General features: G+C 35.3%; 1 protein-coding gene across 2 annotated transcripts in view; it reads left to right on the top strand.

Annotated features, from left to right (window-relative positions):
* The window catches only part of LOC113523228 (thyroid receptor-interacting protein 11-like), a 78535-nt gene that overhangs the window by 46271 nt on the left and 16646 nt on the right, over nucleotides 1-15618 (top strand). The gene's annotated exons all lie outside the window — the stretch shown is intronic.

Below are 15618 nucleotides of genomic sequence, written 5' to 3' on the forward strand. Positions count from 1 at the left end.
AAATCAACTCTGTAAGTACGTCTAGTCACAACATAACGTATGTAATGCCCTCGGTACAATCGAGCGTGTTTTGAAAACTGTCGACTAAGCGCACTCCAATAGTGGTGTGCCAAGCGAGTCATTGTTCTGCACGTGTAAAACGTGCTTAGACATTAACGTAATAAGTGATTTGTGATTGAAAGTGTATATAAATTTAGTGCTCACATAAAAACCTACATTAATATTAAAAAAAAATATAGATAGATAGATAGATACTCTTTATTGTTTCCTCCAAAAGATTACAATAGTAAACTTATTATAAATATAAATAATTACAAGAAATAATATCACAGTTAGAAAACAACGGGCGACCTTATGGCTAAAAGCGATCTCTTCCAGATTAATATGTATTATAGTTACAAAAAATCAAACGTTGCCATTCCAAACTGGGTGGTAGTTTAATAATAAACTACCACCCAGTGGCTATTCAAAAGTGTTTATTAAGTTATTAGACTATTTCTAAAGTGAAAAAAGTGTTGCCCTCCTCTCTCCTACTTGCTGTGCCCCACAGGGTCCATAATTGAAATGTTATCTACTAAGTATATTATGGAATGCAATAAGAAATAAAATAAGTTTACTTGATTTAAAATTATTTATTATTCTATTTATGTTTAAATCTATAAATTGAAATTAATTGTTAGAATTTTCTGACAGTGATCTACTTGAAAATAAGTCCTTTACATTAACATGATATGACGAAGTCATAAAAATGAACCTTTTCAATTCTAATCAGGGACTTTAGTCGTGACAAAATTGACATAGGACCAAAACAGAAGAAATCCCATCGACCCTTTGTATCATCATCATCATCAAATATGTTCAGAATTGGTGAAGATATCGCGTAACGTACTCGTACAAAAAAACAAGGATGTTACAAGGATCTCCTTTTTGAAGTCGCTCAAAATATTTCAATTTAACTTCTTTGCCCGCTACTTTGCTAGCGTGGATTTTAGGAAAAGGAGCAATTAATAAGATAATTTCTAGATGGCGTATTAAGATTAAATATATTTAGCAACCCGATTTTAAGTTAGACCTTCAGGAATACAACTGTGAAAAACGCATCTAATTCGGTACAGCTGTTTTTGCGTAATGCCGGAACAAACACACACACATAGGCAAAATTTGAGAAAATTTTTATTTTAGCGTCTGTTGGTTTCATTTTTTTTTTTTTCTCAAATGTCATTCATATTGATATTCATTTAATCGATAACAATCCACACAATTGAGCTTCAAATAAGTTACAATATATTATAAAAAAAAAACAAAAAACTTTTTACTTTTTTTTTATACAACTTAGAATGGCAAACAAGCTGACAGCCCACCTGATGGAAAGTGGTAACCGTCGCTTATAGACATGAGCAGTACCATGGACATAACAAAGTATACTGTTTGGCCATGATACGCCCCATGCATTGCCATTCCTAAGGACTCAGATGTTATTCCTCTGTACCTAGTAAATTCACGCCATATCCCACCCTTCATACCGAAACACAGCCATGCAAACACAACTGCTTCACGGTTGAAACACGAATGGGACAGAGGTACCCAAGCAATCGACTTTTGTACAAAGTCTCCCTCTAGTACTTTTATAAGAAATAAACAATAAGGTCATTTATATTAGATAGGCTTATAATAGATAGCCGCTAATAATAACGAAATTAAATTACTTGTCATACACATAATTAATAGATTCGTCCAAAGTATAAAAACATTCTAACAACAAAATAGCTCTTATGTATATTCCCATGTACAGACTTTAAGATTGACTGTATCCTACAGCTTTGCCTGCGTGAATCAGTATATAAAGTATTGTAAATAGTTTTTTTAATGTAATATTTAAATAAAAATAATAATTCTTTCCCTATTAGAGAATCACTTTGTTAGCAATGGGGAGATTAGTCCCCATTGCTATCAATATACCCTATCAGGTCGACCTCCACGTGGTTCCCCCTGGAAACCATCGTGACTATCGTTGAATTTGTCACGATAGGCTAACTGATCTTCCTTTTCATCCTCACCTATTATCCTTCACTGGTGCCCCGCTGGTGTACACTGATATCGCAGGCGGGGTTACCATTCCATTATCATCCATTAAAAAAAAAATATTAGAGAATCACGATCAACAGACGGCAACGTACATACATATCGCATCACCTGACATTCGTTTATTTTCCGCTCTATATGTTGTTATGTAAGGACAAAGGTTGCACGCTTTTTAATTCTGAATTGTGCCTTCAATAAATCATTAAATCATAACCGGCACACGAATTATAGTCACGGTGTTCAAATACATCCAACTGATATAAATCAGCTAGCTGTATCCCGCGGTTTTGCCCACGTCAATCAGTACCTAACCCTTCCTTGCATAATGGTGGAAATTTCCATCATAACATTGAACGCCTAAAAATTATATAAAAAGACAAGTTCACTTTAAGTTAATCGTGTCTGGATACCTTTTTAACGTCCATTGCAGAAATAAAAACTAAGCTGTCAAATTTATTTTTTTAACCATTTTTCCTTTAATTTTGAACATGATTTATTTCACCAAAAAAAAAAATAAAAATAAAATAAAAAAAAATTATGCAAAGAAGGGTTATAATATCCTGTCCTATCCTAAGTTAGGAGTAATGGCGGATTTACAGATTTCCCGCCATTATGCTATTCAAATTTTGCCGCTCCTACCGCCTACCGCCCTCTACATTCTTTTTTGTTATTTACAATTTATTTGTCAGTTAAACTGTTTGATTTCAAATTTGTCGCCTCTAAACTTAGGCTCGCGCCTACATAGCCTGTTGATAGTAGCCACTGATTAGATAACCTACACTTGTATCAAATTTCATTCAAATTTGTTCAGTAGTTTTTACGTAACAAACATCCATCTATTGTTACAAATTTTCGCATTTATAATATTAGAATGTGAAATGTATTGCAAGGTGGTATGAAAATTGATTTAAGTGGACTGTAGGAACTTAAAATAGGACTTTATTACTGCTGTAAAATACCGGCACAAGTGAACAGGTAAGACAAGATGTAGAAAGGTAAGGACATACGGAATATTCTTGTTGTAGTCTGCCTGGAGCTGCCCACAAGTGTACGGGTTGCCGATCATCCTAGGTTCACTTTTAGCCACAAATTTGTATGAATACCTAACTGAAGCACCTTAATTATGATTATTTTATTGTGAACGCGCGAAACGGCCGCCATCGATGATATTTGTTTTTTCTCGAATGTTGTCATTTTGGGCGGCTCTGATTTTTTTTTTTTTGATGGGTGTAAATGGTATGGTAACCCCGCATGCGCTAATGGGATACGCTGGCGGAGCACCAGTAAAGGGTAATAGATGAGAATGAAAACAGGCCAGTTAGCCCATCATGATGAATTCATCAGGAATTAACCATGATAGTTTCCAGGGGGAACCGCGAGGAGGTCGACCTGGTTGGGTATATTGCTGGGGGCAGCTCTGATCGGTCGCGTACGTTGACAGGTTGAATGGAAAAGGAGGGCGCGGGAAATTTGAGTGTACTTGATTTTATGTTCTAACACAAGGAGTTAGATAGATATATAATTTATTTGCATCACTTACAGCATACAAATGACATTAGCTATTGGTACATATTTAAAGAAATAAAACAAAACATATACAAAAAACAGAAACAAACAGAAAGTAGGCACATAAAAGAGATTACACAATTTCTATTGAGTGCGCCACAGTAATACAAAATGGTCACAATTCAGTTTATTGCTTTGCCCTCAAAAGAGCAAAACGCTGATATTCTGTTGTGGCCAAAAGCCAAAGTTATTGGATACAGGTGACTCAGGACCGTTCCTTATGGCAGTCTATAGGGAAGGCCTATGTTTAGCCGTAGACGGATAATGGCTGAAGTGGTGGTGATGATGATGATGATGAAATGGATGTGAAAGTTTGTAAAGATGCTTATATGCTTGTTGCTCAATCATACGGCTGGATAGATTTGAATGACATTTGGTACACGTGTAAGTTATATTATAACTTAACACATAGAAAACTTTATATACTGAAATACATAGACAGAGCCGTGGGAAATGACTAGTAAAATAATTATTTTGGTGTGTATTATCAGTCTTTCTGCCTATATCCACAATATTATATTCGGTCGCGCTTCGTTGCACGGTATCGTTACGGATTGATGCATATATTTTTAATCGTAGATACAGTATGCAATACGTATTATAATATTATATATATATATATATATATATATATATATATATATATATATATATATATATATATATATATATTTAATGGATGATAATAATAGGTCAACTGACCCATAGTGCTGAATTCATAAAAAAAAAACAAGACGGTTTCAAGGGGGAACCGCGTGGAGGTTGGCCTGATACGGTATATTGTTAGCAATGAGGCCTCTAGTCCCATTACTAACAATCCCTTTTCCCCATTCGAGTATACATAGTTATAACTATCGCCTTGGCATAGAATAGACCGCCCCTACCTTTCCTGTGGGTGTCGTAAGAACCGACTAAGAGAGGGCGAGGGATGGGCAGCAGCGTCCCATTTACAACATCTCTAAAAGCCTAATTGCAGTTGCCAACCCACATGCCAAGCGTGGCAACTACTGGTAACACCTGGCCTATGTTTAACAGTGAACTGTTAACGGCTGATATAAAGATGATATTTTGCATTAATTTGACTTCTACTACGTTTACAGCGCCACCTTTATATTCTCATGTAAAGGAAGCGCCCTCTGCCGTCGCATCTCTAGGCCGACATTGAAACAAATCTTGAACCTTGGAAGTCTTTGACGTACCTTACCGGATAACGCTTTTACGTGCCTTCCGAAACACAAAACATGTGACGGTCATTTTTAAATGGTCCAAACGTGAATTCGAAAATTTTCGATGTTGAGGCTAGCATTCGATATTGCGATTTCCGGACCATAGTCAAGCGTTGTCCAACTTAATTGTTACCGTTAATTTAACTACTAAAACGAGGGGTCGAATCCATTTAGGGATTGAAAAAGTAGAAAAAGTGTACAATTTCAAATTTAAATAATCTTTATTCAAATATACTTGTTTGCAAGCACTCCTAAATTGTCATTATTTTTTAAATCTACTGCGGGGTTCAGAAAGTTGTTATCTGTTGAGAAGAGCCCGCAAGAAACTTAACAGTTACTCTTTTAAATCTCTGTTAATATTGTGTGTATTTATGTACCTGGTAATGGTGCCTTGATCTACACGTGGATTAATGGTGAAGAAACATTATTCTTGGGTCCACACATGGATTCAAATGAACCGAGTCCAAATTCTAATCATCGGCATCGATATGTGTCGAATTTTATTTCTACCCTCAATTTTGTTTGCATGACCGATACGTTTATAGATCGTGATAAAAAGAAGCCCATGCGCTTCTCTATCCCTTATAGTACGTGTATAGCAAATTTTAATAACGATTGGTTAAGCCATTAAGACGTTAAGGTGTAACAAACAAACCTACGAACAAATTTACTTTACACATATATATTCAAACGACTTCAAAAAGAAGCTGATTCTAATTTCGCTTGATTTTTTGTGTACACTGTACACGTGATATTTTTATCAATTCTGTACCTATTTTGATGATTGTTTTGGTGATCTGTAAGGTTATTTTATTTTATTTTGGTCCTATATTTTTTACGATTGAAATCATTGTTTTGGATGGAGTAAAATCTTAAATTATTTCTAGATTTTTTACTTTGATACATTTTTTTTATGTAATGTAGAATGGTAAACAATCTGACAGTCCACCTGATGGAAAGTGGTAAGCGTTGCCCATAGACATGAGCAGTACCATGGACATAACAGAGTATACTGTTTCGCCCACGATACCCCCCATGCTATACCATTCCAGAGAACTCAAGTGTTATGCCTCTGTACCCTAATAAATACATAGTTGAATGTGACTGTAAATAATAAAAAAATATGCCATTTTACAATCATGATGTTTGTCACAATAATGATCAAATTCTAAAAAGATTGTGTTAATATACATTAATATTGTTAAAAAATGATTGTATGACACATGATATTGTATATAGGTCGCCCATTCTTTCTCATTGTGATTATTTCTTGTAATTATTTATATTTATAAGTTTACTATTGTAATCTTTTGGAGGAAACAGTAAAGAGTATCTATTTATCTAATATGTATTACGATTTGAAGCAGTGATAATGTACTTTTAGGATGAGTTCTTATAGGTTCTGTATTGTGATACATATTGTACGGGTCGTTCAGTGTTCACTTTTTCCAGTTCTGGACAATATTGAGGTGATTATTTTTTTTATATTTGTACTATTTTTTATTTAAGAAAAAATACTCAAGTTAACCAGTCTCGAACCTGATTTTACGAGGCTGCCATAGTATCATTTATTTTATGCAATTTAGAATGACAAACATGATATAACAGAGTATACTCTTTCGCCCATGATACCTCCCATGCGTTGCCATTCCTAAGGACTCGGGTGTTATTCCTCTGTACCCTGTAAATTTACTGCCATTTACTGCCAAGGGAGGACCTCTTTAAACCAAAGTAGCCGTACAAGTAGTTTTATGGCAGAAACACGATTGTGACAGAGGTACCAAAACGAACTACTTTATACGAAGTCTCTAGTAACTGGTGAACAGTTGCATAACTAACGCATTGCTGACCCTTGTTGTGACGTAAATCTCGACTCACAGTGCCCCATAATTTCACTGTTCACAAAGGATATGCCTTTTCAAATGAACTAACATACCATAAAAATGATTCCGAAATTTATAAACCGTTAGAACTTGTTAAAATATCAAAGGAAATGTTGCGAATAAACGATGTGTAGCGTACCATTTTATTTATTTATTTATTTTAGATATCTTAGATCCATTTTGTTAGTAAGTGTATGTAAAAACTACTCGTATGTTAATAATACTAGTAATTATCAATAATTGCTAGTACCGCATTCGAGTATTCCGACACTTCCCTATTGGTTGACTGGGAGAGAATGCTTTTAGCATTAAGTCCGCCATGTACACATATTTGTACTAATGAATAAATAAATAAATAATACTTAATTACTAATAATGATCTACGAGGTGTGACAATTAAGTAATGAGACTGATTATATTGCCGCGATTGTGGTAACCCTGCGACCTTGAAATTCCCTTTCCCTTCTCGAAAATGGAAAAACCGCATCCTTCCTCTCTCCATTGATGCTCTAGCTTGTTTAGTTCGCCTGCTGTGTCGTGTTGAGTAAACGTGTGATGCTCGTCACGAAAATGGAAAAACGAAATCAAGAGCAACGCGTCGCGATAAAATTTTGCGCCAAATTGGGCGAAACAGCTTCAGATTACAGGCGATGAGAGCTGGTTTTTTCAATACAACCCGGAGACCAAACGCTAAAGTTCACAATGGTTGTCTCCGCACGCCCCCCGCCCGAAAAAAGCTCGCATGAGCAAGTCGAAGGTGAAAACGATGATTATTGCCTTTTTTGATAGCCGTGGAATCGTTCACAAAGAATTTGTTCCACCAGGGCAAACCGTAAATCAAGTCTACTATCGCCAAGTACTCGAAAGATTGCGAAAACGAGTCAACAGGGTGCGCCCAAACATCGCTCGTAACTGGATCCTTCATCACGACAACGCGCCGTGCCACACCGCCCTCAGCGTGTCCCAGTATTTGGCCTCTAAAGGGATCGCCGTGTTGCAACAACCGCCTTATTCGCCCGATATGTCACCCTGTGACTTTTTTTTGTTTCCTAAAACAAAATCGGTGGTCAAAGGAACCCATTTTGAGTCGATTACGGACATCCAGGCGGCCGTGACGAGGGTAATCGCGGACATCCCAGTCGAAGCGTTCCAGAAATGTTACGAAGCATGGAAAACGCGCTGGAATCGTTGTATAGCTGCCCAAGGGGACTACTTTGAAGGGGATGGCAGAGTTGTAGAATATTTTGAAATATACGGTTTTTAGAATAATTTTCAAATATACGACTATCTAATTTATTTACAAACATGTTCAGTTATCGAATGATTTAAATAATAACAAAAACTTCACTAGGAATTAGTCCGCTCGTCGTCCGTTTCGTCTCTTAATTTTACTTAGGTTTGGGTGCGAAAATACGTACTTAGGTTTAATGGTAGGCCCCACAAAAAAAATTGGAAACTATATTATTATTATTTGTAAAAAAAACCAGTCGAATCATTCTCTCGAGTCTATAATACACGTTACAGTGACGTGTACAACAGTTATTTATATAATATTCTTGACTCACAACTGCAAACCTTGATCCTACGTTCCCCATTGCTACCAACTTGAAAATAAATGTTATATTAGGTACCTATGTGTCATTATAGAGACGTGCTTTCGAGAAAACCTGTGACACTGTGATTTTTCTATGATCTTTTGTTTTCGCCCTTTTTAAAAGGTACCCATGTAATTTACCAGAGGGAGACTTTGTACAAAAGTCAATTGCTTGGGTACCTCTGTCCCATTCGTATTTCAACCGTTAAGCAGTTGGGTTTGCATGGCTGTGTTTCGGTTTGAAGGGTGGGATATGGCAGTGAATTTACAAAGTACAGAGGGATTACACCTGAATCCTCAGGAATGGCAATGCATGGGCGGTATCATGGGCGAAACAGTATACTTTGTTATGTCCATGGTAATACTCATGTCTATAGGCGACGGTTACCACTTTTCATCAGTTGGGCCGTCAGCTTGTTTGCCATTCTAAGTTGTATAAAAAAAAAATTGTTATCCAAAAAAAAATATTTGTTAACAGTTTTAACATATTCGAAAATACATATCCGCCCGATATGGGCGATATCCAAATGGATGATGACATTTTTTCCGCCATCAATGTACAGAGGGACCCAATATATAGATATTGGATCGGTATCCATTTTACCTATAATCATATCAGCTTTTAACTGTCCATTGCTAAACATAAGCCTCTCTCTTCGGGGTTTTGCCAGTAGTTGCCACGCTTGGCACGCTTATTGGCAACCGCAGTAAGGCTATGGAGATGTTTTGAGAGGGACGCTGTTGCCCATACCTCGCCCTATGTATATGTATATTCATATTATCCACGCCTACTAATAATCGCCTCCTCCCCAAAGGTGCTCGTCCAAAAAACGGTAGCATTCATTTGGTGAGCCTTTTTTTATGGGTGATAATAGAATGGTAACCCCGCCTGCGCTATTGGTATACACCGGCGGGACACCAGTGAAGGATGATAGGTGAGAATGAAGCAGGTCAGTTAGCCCATCATGATGAATTCAACAAGAATTGTTCACGATGGTTTCCAGGGGGAACCACGTGGCTAATAGGCATATTGCTAGCAATGGGGCTGTCAAACTCCATTGCTGACAATCCCTTATCCCCCTCATTTGGCGAGCCATCGACGTGTCAATCACAGAATGGTGTACACCGCTAATATTAAAAGTAACGTCACAGCCCGCGCAAGACTACCTCCGTTCGGGCCTTGACCAAATTTCCGCCGATTCTCTTTTCAACTTCCATAATTGTCGGTAACCGTTTCTAAGCACACGTTACGTAAGTAAACTCATTGTACGGATCACTGGCGTGAGGCGACTTGTACGAAATCGTAATTTCTTTGTCGTCAAGTGAACATGGCTCGCTTTGTCATGAATATGTTTTACAGGGCTCAGAGGAATTACACCTTAGTCCTAAGGAATAGTAACGCATTAGGTGTATCGTGCTGTCTATGCATGGTTTCAAAATTATCATGGCTTTTTAAGTGCCCGTTTAACTCGCTGATAATATAGCTTTCTATAGGTGAAAGAATTTTTACACTTGACTGAGTGTTTTGACTTTATATATATATAATTATGTTTTCTTTTTTATTTATACTATTCTACTCATAGCTTATAAACTATATATATATATATATATATATATATATATATATATATATATATATATATATATATATATATATATATATATATATATATAATAAAAACCGATCGATTGTGTAATTACGCAAATGTGAAAACGATTCATGGCTTAACATAGATATAATTTGAATATGTATTGATTATCATTCAGCTATACGTTTTCCTAGAAATAAATAAATAATTATACTATTATTACCAGAGGGAGACTATGTACAAAAGTCGATTTCTTGGGTACCTCTGTCCCATTCGTGTTTCAACCGTGAAGCAGTTGTGTTTGCATGGCTGTGTTTCCGTTTCAAGGGTGGGATATGGCGTGAATTTACAGGGTACGTAGTAATAACATCTGAGTCCTCAGGAATGGCAACGCATGGGGGTATCATGGGCGAAACAGTATACTCTGTTATGTCCATGGTACCGCTCATGTATATAGGCGACGGTTACCACTTTCCATCAAACGGACCGTCAGTTTGTTTGCCATTCTAAGTTGTATAAAAAAAATCAGCCGTTAACTAACCACTGCTGAACATAGGCGTCATCTATAGAAGGGGGTTTTATTAGTAGTTGCCACGCTTGGCAAGCGGGTTGGCAGCCGCACTTGGGCTTTGGAGATGTTTGAAAAGAGACACTACTGCCCATTTCTCGACCAATAAGTTGCCTGAGTCGCCTCTTACGATGCCTACAGTATAGTAAAGGAAGTAAATAAACAATAACAGTTAGTGAAGTTAGGAGTGGCTCATTCTATACCGGTACCACACGGCTCTTAATAAGTGTAGAAAACAAAAAAAAAAGTAAAAAAAATAATTATCGAAATAGTTTTAGAATTGGCGGCGTATGTATGTGTTGACTGTTTTGTTTCCAATATTCGCGTCCCAGTTTTATCTTTCGAATTATTATTATTATTATTACCTATTGTGTGATGGAATTGCTAACATTATGTTGTTTTAGAATATTAACACGTGTGATAAATAAATCGGCAAACCTTTTATCACAGCTCCAATAATTTGAAATCAATTATCGAAGTTTTGCTTACAATTCACTGAGAATGAAGTTATTTATTCTAATGACAAATTTAGGATTGTGTTGGGCGAGAATTATATCATTTTTTTTTTAATAGACGAATTAAGAAACTCCTCGTCGGCAGGTAGTTGCAATGGAAAGCAGCGTTAATCGCATATGAAAGTCACCATACAGGCGTGCACTTCACGCTAATCCAAAACCTGGACGTGCGTCGCTTTATGAACCATTGTATTCGCACTTCCGCGTTGGCTTTCTTTCCGATGCGGCGCGACATGACGATTCGAATCGATTGTATCGATACATAATAGCATTTGTAGCGATCGGAAACTCGATACTTTAAGAAATATATTTTAGAATAGATGGAAATGGTATAGTAACCTCGTCTTCTTATCGGTATACGCTGTCGAGGTTCGGTCGTCGTTCGTCGATTCGACGTCGTAATGACGTGACGTCATTGAGGGATGATACGTGAGCAAAAAGTCTGATCAGTTGGTCCATCGTAATGGGTCTCCCAGAATTGAACCATGAAAGTTCTTAAGAAGTATTAATAGTCTTTATTGGTAACAATGTGACCACTAATTCTATTCATTATATCAGATCAGCCGTATACTATCCACTGCTGGACACAGGCCTCTCCAAAAAGGGGACTTTTGCCAATAGTTGCCACGTTTGGCAGATGGGTTGGCAACCGCAATTAAGCTTTTGTTATGTTTTAAGAGGGAAGCTGCTGCCAATTCCTCGTCCATTAAACTCCCTTAGTAAATACTTAATTCCAGTATTTCCATTAGTAAATACTAACTTTTACCCGTGATTTTGTCCATGTGACCGGGATGCGTTAACTGACCGGAATAAAAAGTTGCCAAATTTCATAGTAATTGGTTAAGCCATTAAAATGCTAAGGGGCAACAAGTAAATACACCCACTTTCAAATTTATAATCAAATATTTTAAGGTATAAACCAGAGAGTTTGTTTTTTTGAACATGCTAATCTCCGTAACTACCGGAATCGGATTTGAACAATTCTTTTGATTTTCACAGTTCATTCTTGAGATAGGTTATAGGCTGTTCAACATCACGATACGATCACACGACTACGAGCGAAGTCACGGGATATGGCTACCTTATAATGTTATAAGAATTATGTGAAGGGTTCCTTATAGTTCTTAAGGCCGCGTGCTAGAACAATAGCACATAAAGTGGTACCGAAGGTGGTGGGATATTGCTCAATACTTCACGGATTTCGTTACGAGCTAACGCGGAAGAGAAATATGCTTATAAAAAACATTAACTATTCAGGCTATGGAATAAGCTTCCTGCAGATTCAGTATAAGCTAAAGTAGAAATTATTAATGTCCTTTTAAAGGACATTTTTGCCAGTGAAGCTGATTTCCCCCCAAAAGAAATATAAATATTTTGCTGAACTAAGTGTTATCTCGTAGAAGTCTATATCACTGGTTATTTAAATAGAATTATTTTGTTTAATACCATTAGTATGTGTGTGCCAACACTCGAAGATTGACCACCACTATACCAGAAGTTAAGTATACCAGAAGTTCCACAACCTTTCATTAGTCATCAATCCTCGACTACCATTTTTTTCGCGCCATTTTTTTTTTAATATTTGCCAAATCAGATAAATCTAGTGACACCCCCTATGTATTTGAGTTACGCGTCACACTAAAGGTTCATACATAATACGAATATATATCCGAAAATCATAATTCTCTTTTTTTCGACAGTCGGTTAAATATTTTTAACCTCATATCCACTGGACAAACGCAGAGTAAACTCGCCATTGGCTCACAGTTAAGCTGCATCTATTAGCTAAAAGGCCACAGTCTTTAGAATGCCTGATAAAACCTCTGCCATATCTTATCGTAATCCTATGTTAACAACGATTAACTCTGCCGGTAGAATTCTGGAGGGCTTGGCATCGAAGTTGGTAAATTGTCCCACATTTTTGTTGACTTAACTACCGTGAATCCCAAACAACCGTTACAATATATTAGAATTCATCGATTCAATTAAATTTAATCCTAAATTTAGGCCACCAATTGTCATCGGGAGATCTTTTTTGGATTAGAAGTGTAGAAAATAATACTACTTAAGACATATATTGGGAAATTTATATTTAATAAATTGTACGTACTGAGCATTTATTAGACACTGTACAGACGAGTGTATGGGGCTTCCTGTTGATAAGGAATATACTCTAAAAATTTGCTAAAATAGAACTCTTACAAAGTTCTCTCTTTGTTGTTTGTCGTCTGTTGTACATCTTTGGTCAAACTAATTTGTAACATTTGTCTTTGTGTGCAAAAAAATATGTGAAAACCCTCAATCATCATCATCAATTTTCAATATGAAAAATGTTATTGCAATAATAAATCTTCAGTTCTATATGTTCTCAAAATCCGAATTTTAAGTATGCTAAAACTACATTTCGTAGATATTCGTGTACTGATCTATTATGATCAAATAAATACATACATACATACATATCTGTCACGCCTGTCTCCCATTAGGGTAGGCAGAAACAATGGAACGCCAAATGCTTCGATTCAAACAAACCTCTCAAATAAATCATATAATGCCCAAAGAAAAAGTTAATTAATTATTCAGTCTCCGAAGATTAATGAAGCAATATTTTTATTTCAGACAAACACAGCTTTAATAACATATGACATTTTATATAATTACACAAATAATTTAGCAGTCAATAAAGTTTGCACAGATACAAGGCAAGAAAACACTTAAGAAGAAAAAATACGTTTGAAAAATATAGCAGTACTGAATTCTGAAAAAATAAGTCATAATGAAATTAAACTTTTTGCCATACAAAATATAAGCGCTAAGATTACAATTAAATAAGTCAATATGGCATTAATAATAGTTATGGTTGTAACAAGCTCTGACTAATTATTTTTGGAATAACTAGTTTTATAAATTGGAATTGAAAAAATGGAGCAAGCAAAGTAATACATGTAAAAATTAAGATCAGAAACTCTCTCTGGAGATCTCGCAAAAGATTGCTTAACTTCAAGGGTGGATACAGACGATGCACAGTGATAAAAATGTCATCAACAAATCACGGGGATTTATAGATACAATCATCTAGTACATGTCTATTGAAATTTTTTTTTAAATTCCTATCATTAGTTTTAAACTTTTCTCATTAACCTCGTCTATTCTCATTTCAAACTATTATCTTTTCTGTCTTTTCTTTGGTCTTTAAATTATTGTAATACTGTAATTGCTTTTTGCAAAATTAGACTTCCACAATATTTTATTCGAAACAATTAGGTACATAGTTACTGTCAAAAATTAAGTCGGATACTACGAACGGTTCTGTTGCCATGTTTCGACGCTTCTTATCAGTATTTCACGCACCACTTGTTAAATGGAAAATGTACTCATGAATTGGAAATATCCTTTGGCTCATTACTTTAGTGTTTTGCACTAACACTAACATATCAGTTTAACAGAGAAAGAAGAACTATCCTTGTACTTCTTGCGTAAACTCGTGACTTGGTGATTGTGTTTAAAATTTTTTATTACCAACTCATTTGATATTTTATTTTAAAATATATTCAATAGTAGTTTAGCATTGTGTGCAAAATATACAATACAAGCCTTTGTTTGTTTGTATTAGACATGAAACAATTTGAAACTTCTAAAGTGAAATATTCATATAATGACTACAAAATTATTTAAACATATTGTCTATTATTCTTTCATAATAGATTTAGGAACTCGAATAAAAATCAAGCTGTAAAAGAATAAATTTTTTGCGTAAATTATTTTTTCAAAAACAACTTTAATGACTTTATTTTAACAACTTTAATTGTCTGATTAGAATGGTTCATTTAATTCCATATAGGCATGAATGCTGTAAGAATTTTGGCGGGATACAATACAATCTATAATAATTAGTAATAACACCATTTATACTACAGTAGACTGTAACACGTAACTTCTTATCTAAAATTCAATTTACTTCGTCTGTTATTGTTGTATATTTTATTATCCTGATTTCGCTGTGGAAATAATATTTTTTTTTATCTCGATGATTTCATCATTGGTTTTAAATGTATCATTACTTAATACTCCTTTAATGATGTCTACTTATGTATATGAAACACATTTGCCTTTTCAATATCTAGTCACAAAATTAAATATTTTGTTGATAAACTATGTACTTTAACTATATAATTGAATATATATTCATTGTCTACAATTCTGTGTGTATCTATTTATTTATTTTAAATGGGAAAACTTGAAGGAAGGTTTTTTTTTAATATATTAGGTTACCAGTATTGTAGGTTTTCTTTTTTTTTTCTATCTCTGTATGTTCATTCTGTCAACTAACTACATAAATTTCTACAATTGTGTAACTACAATTTTTAAAGACTGTGCCAAAATAATTGAAAAAAAAAATTGTCACGAGCAATAATATAAGAATATGGATACTTCGAAGAAGTTTATGAGTTGCTCGTGTAGTTTGGTGTTAATAAAACTTAACAATCCACTAAACTGTACAAGTATGAACACAATGCGTCTCGTCGTGACTCAGTCGCCATAAACCTAGTAGATAACTTATCATGTTTGAACTGAGTGTGTATGTGACACACTAT

Source organism: Galleria mellonella, unplaced genomic scaffold (assembly GCF_026898425.1).
Source record: "Galleria mellonella isolate WM207_F2 unplaced genomic scaffold, CSIRO_AGI_GalMel_v1 utg146, whole genome shotgun sequence".
NCBI classification, from domain to species: domain Eukaryota; kingdom Metazoa; phylum Arthropoda; class Insecta; order Lepidoptera; family Pyralidae; genus Galleria; species Galleria mellonella.